The 13,740-nt window shown below is 49.1% G+C and overlaps 1 protein-coding gene across 5 annotated transcripts in view; it reads left to right on the plus strand.

Moving 5' to 3' along the window:
- The window catches only part of PPP3CC (protein phosphatase 3 catalytic subunit gamma), a 40,616-nt gene that overhangs the window by 565 nt on the left and 26,311 nt on the right, over positions 1-13,740 (plus strand). The window lies entirely within an intron of this gene.

Genomic DNA, 13,740 nt, shown 5'->3' on the forward strand with positions numbered 1-13,740 from the left:
TTTTTTTGGGGGGGGGTCCCCAGGTTAGAGCCCCCCTGGCTGGGGAAACCCGGAGAGGGATGCCTGGTTTGGGTGAGGGGGAGCCTGGTTTGAGGGGGGGTCCCCAGGTTGGGGGAGAACCGAGAAAGGGGGGGAGCAGCGTGATTTTGGGGGGGCAGCGTGATTTTGGGGGGCACCCCCGTTAAAGGAGGGTCCTGGGGAGGCAGGGATGCCTGGAGTGGTGAGGAGGGGGTGTTCTGGTGGGTGACCCCCCTTTAAGGAGGACTCTGGTTTGGGGGGGTTATCCCCTGACTGGGGGGATATTGGGGGCACCCCCAGGCTGGGGGAAGGCTGTAAAATCGGGGAGAGTGTGATTTGGGGGGGGTCATCCCCAAGAAAGAGGGGAGGGGGGGTCCAGTGGGACAGCCGCCCTTAAGGGAGAGCCCTGATGGGGGGGTCAGGCTGGGGGGACACCCCCTGTTCTGTCAGAAATCTCTGCAGAGGGGCTTTGGTTTGGGGGGGCATCTCTGGTTGGTGGGGGTCCCTGCACTGAGGGGTTTGGGGGGGCATTTTTAGCCCCCACCCTGGTCCAAGAGGATGCAGCCCCCTCCCTCCATCCTGTGGGCACAGCTGGGGGTGACAAGGAAGGGTGACAACAAGGGACATCCCTTTTTTTTTTGGGGGAGTGGGGGGAATCCCCATCCCCTCCTGGGCCTCATCGCACCCCCAGGATGATCCTCACCCCCAGCCTGGGGGGCTGAGCCCCTGCTTTGGGTGGAACTGGGGTTCCCCCGAGGGTTTGGGGGAAGGGAGGGATGGGAGCCCTGCCTGCCCTCATCCTGCCAGCCCCCCGTGTCCTTCCTCCCCCAAATCCCTGCTCGGTGTCCGGATGCCCGGCGGCGGGTGCCAGCTGGCCCCCTCTGCGGCCCCGTTATAGTAGGTACTATTTTGGAAAGAGCAGAAGACACCGAAGCAGTTAATGAGGAGAGAAATACGTTAGCGGAGAAACTCCTGGATCGGGAAGAGGAGGAGGAGGAGGCTGGGGGGGGGATGCACATTTCGCTGCCCTAATTGATCCGGTGCCATCCTTGTCCCCATGCACCAGGAACATCCACTGGGTGCCTCAACTTTCGCCGGGAGGCTCCAAGTTACACAATCACCCCGTTATTAAACCTCCTCCCGCCATGGCTTCCATCATTCCGGCCCACTGGAAAGCAGCGATTTCCCAAGGAATGGTTGTAATCCACGGCCGTGGAGGTGTACCCACCGTGCTGCCATCTCTCCCTTTCCCCTCTGGATGTGTCCGAGCGATTTTTTTTTTTTTCTCCCTTAAATTTATTTATTTAATTTTTTTTTTTTCCTTTTTAGCCTTTAGCCTGTCATGTGGCCGATCACATGTTTGATGTTAATAACCTCAAACCCAGGGAAAGGGGATCCGGGTGGCAGCCGGAGCGTGGAGGCCCCTCGGCCTCGGGGAAGCTCCGCGCTTGCCCACGCTGGGAGGGTTTTTTTTTTATTTTTAATAGGAATAATCCCAGAACACTCACAGATCTGGGGGGGATCCGGGGCTGTTGCTGGGGCTGTGTGTGTGGCGTGGTGATTTGTAGGTCTCCGGGCAGTAAATCTCCTGCTAAATCCCAGGCAGCTGCCTGTGTTTAGGTTGGCCTTGTTCAGGAAAGGTAATGGCAATGCAGCCATTATGATTCAGCTGAGTCGGCCGGATCCAGGCGCTCTCCCCGTTCCTGGCGCTTCCAGATCCCGGGAATCCCTCTCATGGATCCTGCTGGTTCCTCCCAGCGCTTTGGCAACCCCACAAAAATCCTGCTAATTGCTCTCCTTAATCCCTACCCAGGTGGGGGTGGAGGCTCAGGGCCCCGCTCACTCCAAAATCGCCCCAAAATCCACATTAACTTCCCAAAATTGCTTCTTATTCCCCCACGTGCGCTCAGTGCCTGTGGAAATTTGGGGAGAAATTCCTCTTTCTCAGGCCAGGGTTATTGTTTAAAGGTGGTGACATTGTTCATGGTTATTAATAATTAAAAGCTCATTTTGTTCCGTGGAAAATGCCTGCAATTAAGTAGGATGTGGAATTTTAACTATGTTTAACCTATATATTTACATCTCCAGGGCACTGCAGAACGCCTTGACTGTAATTACTTTTAGTCAGAGGAAATACAGTTTTGGGCTAAAACTTGTACTGGGGGAGCTTCATTATTAAAATCACAAATTTTGGGGTGTGTCAAGCATTGGTTTTTATTAAAATACTGCATTTTGGGGTAGGCCATGAATTGTATTTTTAAATCTCCGATTTTTCGGTGCTTCAGGATTTTTTTTTTATTAAAATCTTGGCTTTTGGGGTAGGTCAGGAACAGCTTCTTTTTAAATCTCTCATTTTGGGATTTGTCAGGAGTTCCTTTTTATTAATATCTCAAATTTTGATGTGAGAATTGCTCTTTGTAGTGCAGTTTTAGCAGGAAGCGGATGGTTGATGATGATGGAGACTATTAATGTCCAAATTTTGGTCTCCAAAGAGCACTTGGGAAGGTTCTGTTGGAATTCTGAGGGATTAGGGAGTCTGGTTGTCTGCATTAGCCCAAAACTGAGCTTGAATTACCTGTTGGATCCATGGGATTGACTGATGGATCCACACCCTACAAAATCCACATTATTCAGGCAGGTGGGAATGGTGCTGCTGCAGTGGATGGATCCTGGAGCTCAGGGTGTTTAAAAGAAACCTGCAGAGCTTTTTTTGGTCATATTTGGTTGAATTTTGTGGTCATTTTTTGTTGAATTTTGTGCGCCTGCTCCATTCTTCCTGCCGGAAGGTGTGAAATCCTCAGGGAAGCAGAGCTGTGTCCACTTGCATCCGTGACAAATCCTTTAAAAACTTGGGATATTGGTATTTAGAGCAAATAATCCACTGGGATTTTTCTCTATCTGTGTGTTACTATTTTGTGGATCATGGACAAAATGTTGGGAAGCTGCTGGGCCGGGAGCAGCCGGGATCCAGCACCACCTTTTCAGAGCTGATGCTGGAAATCAGAGACATCCCAAATTCCCACCCTGTCCAGAGTGCCTGGCTGGGATTCCTGAAGTGGATTCCTGTTTTTCTGAGAAGGGTGAATCCCAGGAATTGTGCTGTAAAGTTGGGGCTGCTGCTGTAGCCAAAAGGAAAAGGGCAAAGTTTTCACAATTTGTGCTTTGCTGTCCTTCCTTAAGGACTTCCAGGCACCTTTCTCCATGTCCAGCCTGGTTTATTTTCCCAAATGGAAAATATTGAAAGTGTGTGTGGGAATTTTAAAACCCCTGATGTGACGCTCCTTGAAATTTCAGAAATTTCAGTGTCTGCTTTGTGTGGGATGTGTTTTAGCAGGGAGAGGGACTGGGGACGAGGGATGGAGGGACAGGACACAGGGAATGGCTTCCCACTGGGAAAGAGGAGGTTTAAATGGGATATTGGGAAGGAAAGTCCTTTCTTAAAGACTTTCAGGCACCTTTCTCCATGTCCAGCCTGGCTTTTCTCCCAAATGGAAAATATTGAAAGTGTGTGTGGGAATCTTAAAACCCCTGATGTGTCGCTCCCTGAAATTTCAGTGTCCACTTTGTGCGGGACGTGTTTCAGCAGGGAGAGGGACTGGGGACAAGGGATGGATTCCCACTACCAGAGGGCAGGGCTGGGATATTGGGAAGGAATTCCCGGCTGGGCTGGAATTCCCAGAGAATCCGTGGCTGCCCCTGGATCCCTGGCAGTGCCCAAGGCCAGCTTGGAGCAGCCTGGGGTGGTGGGAGGTGTGGAATGACAGTGGGATAAGGGGTGGAATGAGGTGATTTCCAGGTCTTTTTCCCCACCCCGTTCCATAATCCACGATCCCGTGCTGTCACCTCGCTGTTTCACACCCAGCCAAGGTTTTCTGGGAACATCCCATAGCCTCAGTGCCACCTCCACCCTCAGCCCAGGTGGAATGACACCCGAGGAGCCTCTCCCTCCTCTCAGGGTGCCTCTGGAGCTGCTGGAGGCACGGAGAGAATCCCACAGGATTCGTTCCTCTGGGGAGCCCAAACCCATCCTCAGATCCATCGCTGCCTCCTCGGAGAGTTCAGAGGCTGTTCCAGTTCATCTCGCTGCCTGAAGATGCTTTTGGGGGATGAAAAATGTGCAGCTTTCTTCCCACCTTGTTTTTAATATCATCTACAACTCTGGGAGCTCAAGTGTTGGATTTTCTCCAGGTTGGGAGGTGCTGGGAATTTTCGTCACGGAGCAAGCGCCGATACGAAAGTCAAAGTAGCTTTTTAATTGAGGAAAATCTTAAATTTAATGGTGATCGTGGGGTTTTGATTGTGGGTTGGTTTGGCTTGTTTAGTGTTGGTGTCTTGCAGGAATTAAGGGATACTTAGGGGGGAAAAGGAGCTCTGAAAATGGCTAAAAATGGAATAAAGGCCAAGGTCCATGTGCTTGGACCTTGGGATGCCAAGGGAAAAGTGTGAATGCCACCAGGGTCAAGACGTGGAGGGGGATCCCTAAAAAGCAGGTTGTGTCATAATACAGCAACTTGGCTGGACAGGGCTCAAAGAGGTGTGGGGTGAGGCAGTCCTCAAAGCAGGAACCCCGTGGGATCCCATGGAATTACTTGGAAACGTGGTATTTTGGGGGGGTTTCCAGAAAAAAAAACCCAAAACTTGACCAAGTAATTCCAATATTCTTATTATTGTTATGTATAAACAGGAAAGATGCTTTGTTATCCATGAATGGGACGTGCTGGGAGAAGGGGCTGGTTTGTGGTTGAGCCAAGCTTGGGGCTGATTTTACTGGATCTTGTGGCATTTCATCCCAAAAACGAATCCAAAGGCAAATATCATGGGATATCAAAAGCTGTTCCTCTCCAGAGTGTTCCTGGGATGCCCCAAACAGAGCCAGAGTTGTCTCATTTTGGGCTCAAACTGCCACATTTCTGGATGCTGGGATAGAGGGATGCTCTGCTGCCTAATAAACGTGCTAATGAATGTGCTAATTAGCAGAAATGCCGGTGGCAACCCCAAACCCAGCCTTGGGCACCAAACACCAATTGGGGAACAGCCATAAAGCATCAGGGCACACGGATTGGGCTGGGATTTATCCCTTCCCTCTGGGAATAGCAGCAGGGAAGGTCGTGCTCCTCAGGATTCCCCTGTTTAATGTTATTTTTGTGCCTGTCAGGCTGGGAAAGGTTAATCCCATTTTCCCTGCTCGAGGCCGTGAAGGGCCTTGTGGCAATAAATGAGCCCGGATTAATTGGATACCGTGCCAAAAGGGTGGGTTTTTTTTTATTTATTTAATGAAAGCTGTCAGAGTGGAGAGAGGAGTGGGTTTGGGGCTGCTCTGGCTGCACAGGCAGGAGAAGGGAAGGCTGTTCCTGAGGAAGTAGGGCAGGGTGCTGGCTTAAAATAGCTCTGAGCGCTGGGCTGTGCTGAAGGAGCTATTTAGGTAAATCCTGGGGTCTCAGTGGGGGCAGAGCTGCCTGCTAATCTAAAGATACTCCTTGGGGATCTATATTTGTCTGGGATCCTTCCCAGCTTGGCTGCTTTTCCAGGTATTCCCTGCCCCATCCCGCCGGGGACAGGGGGATGGCTCGGATCCTAATGGAAAACCAGACATTGTTCAGCAGCAGGAGGGAGGGAACAGGCCACGGAGAGGCACCAGCCTTGTCCCAAAATTCAGGGCTTGGCTCCCAGGGGCTCCTGGAGGAGCTGTGCCAAGGGTGGCACTGGAGAGCCGGGGCAGGTGTGGAATCCTGGAATGGTTTTGGGTTGGAAAAGGATCCTAAAGCTGACCTCATTCCACCTTCCACTATCCCATGTTGCTCTAAGCCCCATCCAGCCTGGCCTTGGGCACTTCCAGGCATGGGGAATCTTAAAATATCCTGGGAAAAGCCCTCAGGACAGCAAGCAGGGAGCAGAGGGAGTGATGGAATGGTTTTGGGTTGGAAAAGGATCTTAAAGTTGACCTCATCCCACTATCCACGTTGCTCTAAGCCCCATCCAGCCTGGCCTTGAACCTTGGACGCTTGCAGGGATGAGGAGTGTGCAAATATCCTGGGAAATTTATCCCTCTGCAGGGAGCAGAGGGAGTGATGTGTTGGGGCAGAGTGAGGTGGGGGATGGATGGGATGGATGCTCCTGTGTCAGAGTGCTCTAAAGAAAAGCAAATCTCAGTGCAGATTTTAAGGATTTTCCTGGCAGGAGGAGGAATGTTGGGCTGTCCAGGCTGTTCTCCTGATTTTCCATCAGGGCAGGGGTGGGACGAGGTGATCCTTAAGGTCCCTTTCCAAGCCAAACCTTTCTGGGGTTCTGGGATTTTCCACTGGGGAGCAGAGCTGGATGGAAGCAAATGGAGCAGTGGGATCTCCTCTGACTGGGAGCCTCCCTGAGGAGCTCAGGGGGGTTTTTCTCCAAAATTCCCCACCAGTCTTCCACCTGGAGGTTCCTTTTGGCACGGTGGGCCTGTAAAATAAGAATTTAAAGCACTTTCCCTGCTCCAAGCAGGATCTAAGGAAAATTTCCCAAGTGATTCAGGATGAATTTCAGGAGAACAGGAAGAAGTGTTGTCAACCTAGATTGCTCCAGAAAATAATTCCCTTTTATCAGCTGCTGAGCATGGCAAGACATGGTAAAATGCCTTCTCAAACAGAATATTATCCCAAAGGTGATGTCTTGGAAAAATAGCACGAGGGTTTCCTGGAGGAAGAGTGACCAGGGCACAGAAACTGGAATTGCTGCTTCAGCAGTAGCTGGAGGTTCCTCATCCTGCTCTGGGACTGATTTATCTCCATTTTTTTGGGAGCTACGTTTTGGTTTGCAAGACAACTGCTCTGGCTGATGTCCAGGGTGGCCACCAGGAAAATTTGAATTCTTTGCAGCTCCCTTTGGACCATCAGCACCTTGGTGTACTCTGAGGTGATGTGTGGGTAGGGATATTCCCAAACTTGGGAATAGGCACCTTGCAAGGAATATTTTATCCAGAGCAGTTGGATCCAGTGAGGATCCCACTCAGGGTGAGGGTTTGAGGCCCGAGATGGGAAGAGAAGAGAAACCAAAAGACCTGATTGTGTCAAAATTCATCATTTTGTGCTCACATTTCCTATTTATCCGTGCTGTGACCACATTTTGCAAATACTGGCTGCTCCAGCAGGAATATTTCTGGGGGTTGCTTTGTCCAGGATTCCCACGTGGATCAGCCTGTCCCCTGGAGCCAGATCTTGGAGGGACACACACAAAGTTGTGTTTGCTTAGAGCAGGTTTGAAATGGGATCCAGAAGCCCCTGGGAGCCGCGGCAGGGTCGGGTTCACATTCCCGGGATTTGCCTTTTCCACAAAACCCCCGCTGTGCCTCCGTTAATGATCTATTAGTGGCCGTGCTGGGACCTTGGCAAACAGGTGCTGAATTTCCCTGCCTGCTGACATCTAGGAATCCTCTCCCTGCTCCTTTGGGGAGCTCACTTTTGGTTTTTTTTAAGTAGCTGCAGCTGTTTGCTCCAAACTTCCTCCTTTTCCCCCTCCTTTTTCTTCTTTTCTTTTTCCTTTTTCTTTTTTCTTTTTTTTTTCTTTTTTCTTTTCCTTTTTCCTCCCCCTCCTTTTTTCCTACTTCTCTTTCCTCTTCCTCCTTCTCTTTCCTCCTCCTCCTCCTTTTTTTCCTCCTCCTCCTCCTTTTTTCCTCCTCCTTTTTTCCTCCTCCTTTTTTCCTCCTCCTTTTTTCCTCCTCCTTTTTTCCTCCTCCTTTTTTTCCTCCTCCTTTTTTTCCTCCTTTTTTTTTCCTCCTCCTTTTTTTCCTCCTCCTTTTTTTCCTCCTCCTTTTTTTCCTCCTCCTTTTTTCCTCCTCCTTTTTTCCTCCTTTTCCTCCTCCTCCTTTTTTCCTCCCTTTCCTCCTCCTCCTTTCCTCCTCCTCCTTTTCCTCCTCCTCCTTTTTTCCTCCTTTTCCTCCTCCTCCTTTTTTCCTCCTTTTTCTCCTCCTCCTTTTTATCCTCCTCCTTCCTTTTTCCCTCCTTTTTCCCTCCTTTTTCCCTCCTTTTTCCCTCCTTTTTCCCTCCTTTTTCCCTCCTTTTTCCCTCCTTTTTCCCTCCTTTTTCCCTCCTTTTTCCCTCCTTTTTCCCTCCTTTTTCCCTCCTTTTTCCCTCCTTTTTCCCTCCTTTTTCCCTCCTCCTCCTTTTTCCCTCCTCCTCCTTTTTTCCTCCTCCTCTTTTTTTCCTCCTCCTTTTTTCCTCAGTCTTTTCAGCAGCTCCCTGGAATCCCACCGATGAGAGTGAGACACTGGATTTGTTGAGCCACGATTTTCTAGGAATACATTGATTTTTAACCTCTGGAAACTTTGTAGAGCTGGAGGATGTCAAAGAGAGAGGTTTTCCAGGCTGAAATTGCAGGTTTTTGGGCTCTGCTTGGTGAGCTGGCACTCGGTGATGCCCGGAGCCCACATCCCTGGCAGAGGATTCTGCTCTGGACCGTGTGGCTCGATGACAATCCCAGGAAAATCCGCATCAGTGCCACTCATTAGGAGCCAAATCTGAGCTGGAAACTTGATGGACCTTGTAGGCAAATGTGGATTTTATCACTTCAGGGAGGCTGAGGGTGCTCACTGAGAGTATTTTTGAGGTCTGTGATCCACAGGGCACTTCAGCAGGAGCAGGAGCCAGACCAACACCGTGGATCCGGGTTTGGGTCCGGCTCCATTCCGGAGTCAGGGCAGGATGTGGGGTGAGAGGAGCCCTGGCTGCCGTGCCAGGAGAGCTTCGTGAGCAGCCCTGCTGCTGCCTGGCGTGGCTTAAGTCACCTCTGTTCTACTTCAACCCTCCTGGGTTTAATCCTGCCTGGCTCCAGCGGGAGCAGAGTTCCAGCTCCACCTCGTGGGAGCGGCTCCGGCGCCTCTGGAATCGGCAGCCGTGGCCAAACCTTGGCCCTCGGCTCTGCTGGGGAACCCTGCTCAGCAAAGGCACCTTGGTTGGTCCTGGCCTCGCTGTTCACCAGCCAAATTCCCAGCAGAACCAGGATAATCACCTGCAATCCCAAAGATTTTAGGGAGCTGTCGGAATCTGAGGTATTGATGATGCTGAGATTTAAAAAGTCTCTGTCTGTCAGCCCCATTGCCAAAGCAGAAGCCATAATTGGTCTGTGCTGGTTCCAGGTTGTTTATTCTGTTTATCTCTCACATGTTCTGCTGCCCTGCCCAGCTCTGTCCTGCAGGGCAGCGTGTGGGGCTCTGCCCTCAGTGGGATGTGACAAACATTCAATACCAGAAACTCCCTGGGCTGCATTTACAATAACGTGCCAATATCTGTCACCTGCGTTGGACAGTGTGTCCCCAGCCTGAACCAACAGAAAAATGCCAACACCACAGTGAGACATGGAGGGCATGAAGAAGGAGAAAAAGGACAAGGCACACCCAATTTCCTCCAGCTTGTCCCCTTTGGACCCCTCATCTAGAATCCTAAAATTTTACTTTTGCACTCGTGCCACACTTAATTATTGTTTATATCAAACCCTCAGAGCTGGTAATTCATCCTGTGAGATTGAAAACTCTTTTCCACGGACAGAGATCACAGCCAGTGTCTCTGGGGCTCTGTCCATGGGGTTCCTGAGCCCTGCCAGGGTCCCAGGGCAGCCAGAGGGAAGCCCTGGATTCCCACAGGGAGCCACACAGTTCAGGGAGCTGTAAGGTTTCATTTTTTTTCCTTTTGAGGGTGGTGAGGCACTGGAATGGTTTTCCCAGAAAATCTGCACCTGCTCCATCCCTGGAAGTGGCCACGTCCAGGTTGGAGCAGCCTGACCTAGTGGAAGGTGTGGTGGAATGAGATCATCTTGAAGGTCCCTTCCCACCCAAACCATTCTGGAATTCTGTGATTCCGGGGTATTTCCTTAGAAATTCACAGCTGGCCCGAGGTCTGTGTGGATTTTTGGCTTCTTGGCTCAATTTTCTGTGGGAGCTGTGAGCGCGGCCGGGGCCATGCTCTGTTTGTGTTTGCATTTCCATACACAGAGCTGTCACCTGCTTTTTTTTAGCCTTAAATGCACCTGGCTCCTGCTCAGCCCTCCAGCTTCTCCCTCAAATTTTGGGTGTTACTGCCGGGAGCTGACGAGGCAGGGACAGATTTGCTGCTGGGAGCGGCTCCGTTGCTTCATCCCAGCTCTGCTTTGGGCTGATTTCTTCCCCTTCGAAGAAATCCTTCATTCAGCCGGTACAATGCAGGTATTTTTAGGGTTATTGTGAGGAGATAATTCTGGTTGTCCTACAAAAAGGAAGCCGTGCCCCCAGGTGAGGATCAGAGCCAGCTCTCCACACCAGAAGCGCACTGGGAGGTTGGATTCAGCTCCGAGGAGTTCTGGATAAAACTGGGACGTTATAAACTCCATCCATCCAAAGGAGCTGCTGTTCCAGAGGAATTCAGAGAACCCCAAATCTCCTGCTCTTCCTGCAGCACTTCCAGGCCTGAGAAGCAGAACTCTGGAATTTTTTTATTTCCTCTCTATTTGGGACTATCTGGAGCTTCTGAAACCTGGAGGTTCCTTACCCAGAGCAAAAAGAAATTATTGGAACATGCAAAAATTTGGAGGAAACCAGATGGAAATGGCAATAATAATATAATAATAGTAATTCCTGGCTCTTGCTGCTTTTATACAAGAAGGTGTTTACTTTATTTGGTGATTTTTCTTGGACATTAATGTTTATTTTAATAAGGGAGAAGTTAATTATTTCCTCAGGTGGGGGGTGATGACGCTCCATTTTTTTTTTTTCCACAAAGTTCCTGCAGCTGGAACGAACAGTTCTGTGCCATGGCAGGGTCAGGCTGCCTTTGCCAGCCCTGGAAAATGCACAGGTTATTTGTCAGGGCTTGATCCAAGCTTGGAAAAATCAGGATATCGAGCACACACACACACCTGGTTCTGCAGGTTCTCATATCAGGGCACCTCAGGGAAGAAAAAACCTCCCAGAAGCCAGGATGGGGATTCTTAAAGCAAAGACATTTTTGTGTTTAACGAGCAAAAATTCACGTGGTTTAATCGTTTTGGGAAGAAGAAAGATTATTCCACAGAAAATGAGGTGGTTGCTGAGAAATAGGATGGTCAGGCATTGGGAGGTGGTGGAATTCCCATTCCTGGAGGTTTCCAAGGAATGCCTGGGCCTGGTGCTGTGAGCTGGGGATTGGTCACAGATTGGAATTGGTGACCTTGGGGGGCTTTTCCAAGCTGGATAATTCTGGCATTCCAGCATCACCCGGCTGCTGAAATCCAGCCTGTCATTTTTGGCCTGGGTCTGGGATGGAGCAGCAGGAAAAGCAGAGTGGCTGGAGCGCTGCTGGGGTGACAGTGACATCCATCCCCTGCCTCCAAGGGTTTATTCCCTGTTAATGACTCCAAAAACTGAAAATCCACCTTTTTCCCCAGAAAAAAAAATGCCATTTCTGTGTTGGATCTCTCCACATTATTCCCTCCGAGCCGGCTCTGTGTGAGGCCTGGACTCAACTTTGAATAGATGAATGTAGGTTAGGTGTGAATGGGAATAAAATATGGGATAAAAATAACGTTGGGCTGTTTGGAAATTGGGAAAGAGGAAAAAAAAATCCCTGCCCTGCTGCTCGTGCTGTGCCCAGCTCAGCCCTGAAGACAGCTCCTTCTCCCTTTCACAGGGCTTTGGGTGGCTCCTGGTGGACTTTCCCTGGGAATATTTCTGCCTTTGCCAGCCCATCTGGCTTCCCCAGTGTCCAAATCCTCGGTTTTGCCCCAAAATCTGCTTTTTTTTTCGCTGCAAAGTGCACCTCTCACCATCTGCTGTGTGCTGAGGAGCGAGCAGGGAAGGGGCTTCGCTTGGATCCGCTCCCAGATGTGCATCAGGAGCTGCAGGGAAACCTCTGCAGTTCTGTGAGAACCCCAGGCTTGGTCTGGGGTCTTTTGTGGTGGAAAAGTCTCTCCTCCAACCCGTGATTCCAAAAAAAGGCTCAGCAGCCTCTTGCTGTTGGGTCTCAAGGCAGTTTATTGTGAGTTATCTAAAAGATTTTCTCCTGGAGCTGCTGTGGTTTGCTCACAGCTCAGGCAGAGGCACACACACACCCTGACATCCTCTCTGTCCCCTAATTTCTTCTTTTCTCCCTCCACCCAGGATTGCTGCTATCTTTTATATGATATATTACATATTACATGTTTACAGTTTTCCCCAATGCCTATTACCTATATTAAATGGTGCTTTTCTTTTACTTGATATATTACATGCTACATGTTTATAGTTTTCCCCCAATACCTACTACCTAAATTAAATGGTGATTTTCTATCTTTTATATGGTACATTACATGTTACATGTTTACAGTTTTTCCCCAATGCCTATTACCTAAATTAAATGGTGATTTTCTATCTTTTATATGGTACATTACATGTTACATGGTTACAATTTTTCCCCAATGCCTATTACCTATATTAAATTGTGATTTTCTTTTATATTATATATTATGTATTACATGATTACAGTTTTCCCCCAATACCTACTACCTATATTAAATGGTGATTTTCTATCTTTTATACGGTACATTACATGTTACATGTTCACAGTTTTTCCCCAATACCTATTACCTATATTAAATGGTGCTTTCCTATCTTTTATATGGTACATTACGTGTTACATGTTTATAGTTTTCCCCAATACCTACTATCTATATTACAAAGTGCTTTTCTACTCTAAACCAATCTGTGAGTGCCAACATCACCAGGAACATGGAGGTGAGGAAGAAGAAGGAGGAAGAACAGGATCAGCCCACTTTCCTCCATCTTAGAACTTCTGACCCCCATGTACAAAGTAAAAACCCCCTGGACAGGTGCTAAACCCCCCTGTACAATACTAAAAAAATTCCCCTCTGTTTTGTAACTATTTTATTATACTATATAACCCTTTGTGACTGCTTGTTCCACCTCTAAAGTTGGTAAATTGTTCCATGGTTCAAACCCAAAATCACAGCTGTTTGCAGCTGCCTGACAGGGTCTAAAACGCTTCTGACCAAATCCTGGAACCTCCAAAAATGTCTGAGGGACATTTTGAGTTCCGACACAGTTTGATTTTGTGAATTTCCAACCCTGGGGGATTTTTTGGGGGGGTTGAGGGGTTCCCTTTTCCCTGCAGCAGCGTTTGGCCAGCGCTGCCTCTGCAGGCACGGAGCTCCTGCTCCTTTTTCAGTAATGAATCCGCCTCAGCTGCTCTGTCCAGCCATCCCAGGGACTCTGGGATTTATAAACAATCATTTGTGGATCACTCTGTTTTCTCTTCCGTGGCACTGCCTCTGTCTGGAGGCGGGCATGGGGCAGCCCTGATGGAACTGAATTTTAAGTGCATTTTAAGGACAGAGGTAGGGAGGAATGGGATATTTTCCTGTGGGATTTTCATCTGGCACTGAGGGATGAGTACTTTCCCAAATTCTCCCATCCTTAACTATCCTCTCAGAGTGTTGCAAATACCCCCTTGCTCTGGCTGGCAAATAAAATCTGTGTTGATTTGGTGGGAAATGGAATTTTGCCCTGGAGTCCAGCAAAGAGATCCCTTTGATTTTCCTTTTAATTTCCTTTTCATTTTCCCTTGGGTTCACCTGACCTTTTAATCCATTTCACACCTCAGACTTTGCTTGCTTTTTTTGTCCTTTTGTTGTGGATTGGCCCTCAGCACGTGTCCTGTTGGCGGAGCAGGAATTGCCTTTTCCTGGCAGTGGGTTTGGATGCCCTTTGTCGAATTCTAAACCCCAAACCTGCAGATTTCACTGTTC

This window comes from Lonchura striata, chromosome 22 (genome assembly GCF_050655825.1).
Source record: "Lonchura striata isolate lonStrDom1 chromosome 22, ASM5065582v1, whole genome shotgun sequence".
NCBI lineage: Eukaryota > Metazoa > Chordata > Aves > Passeriformes > Estrildidae > Lonchura > Lonchura striata.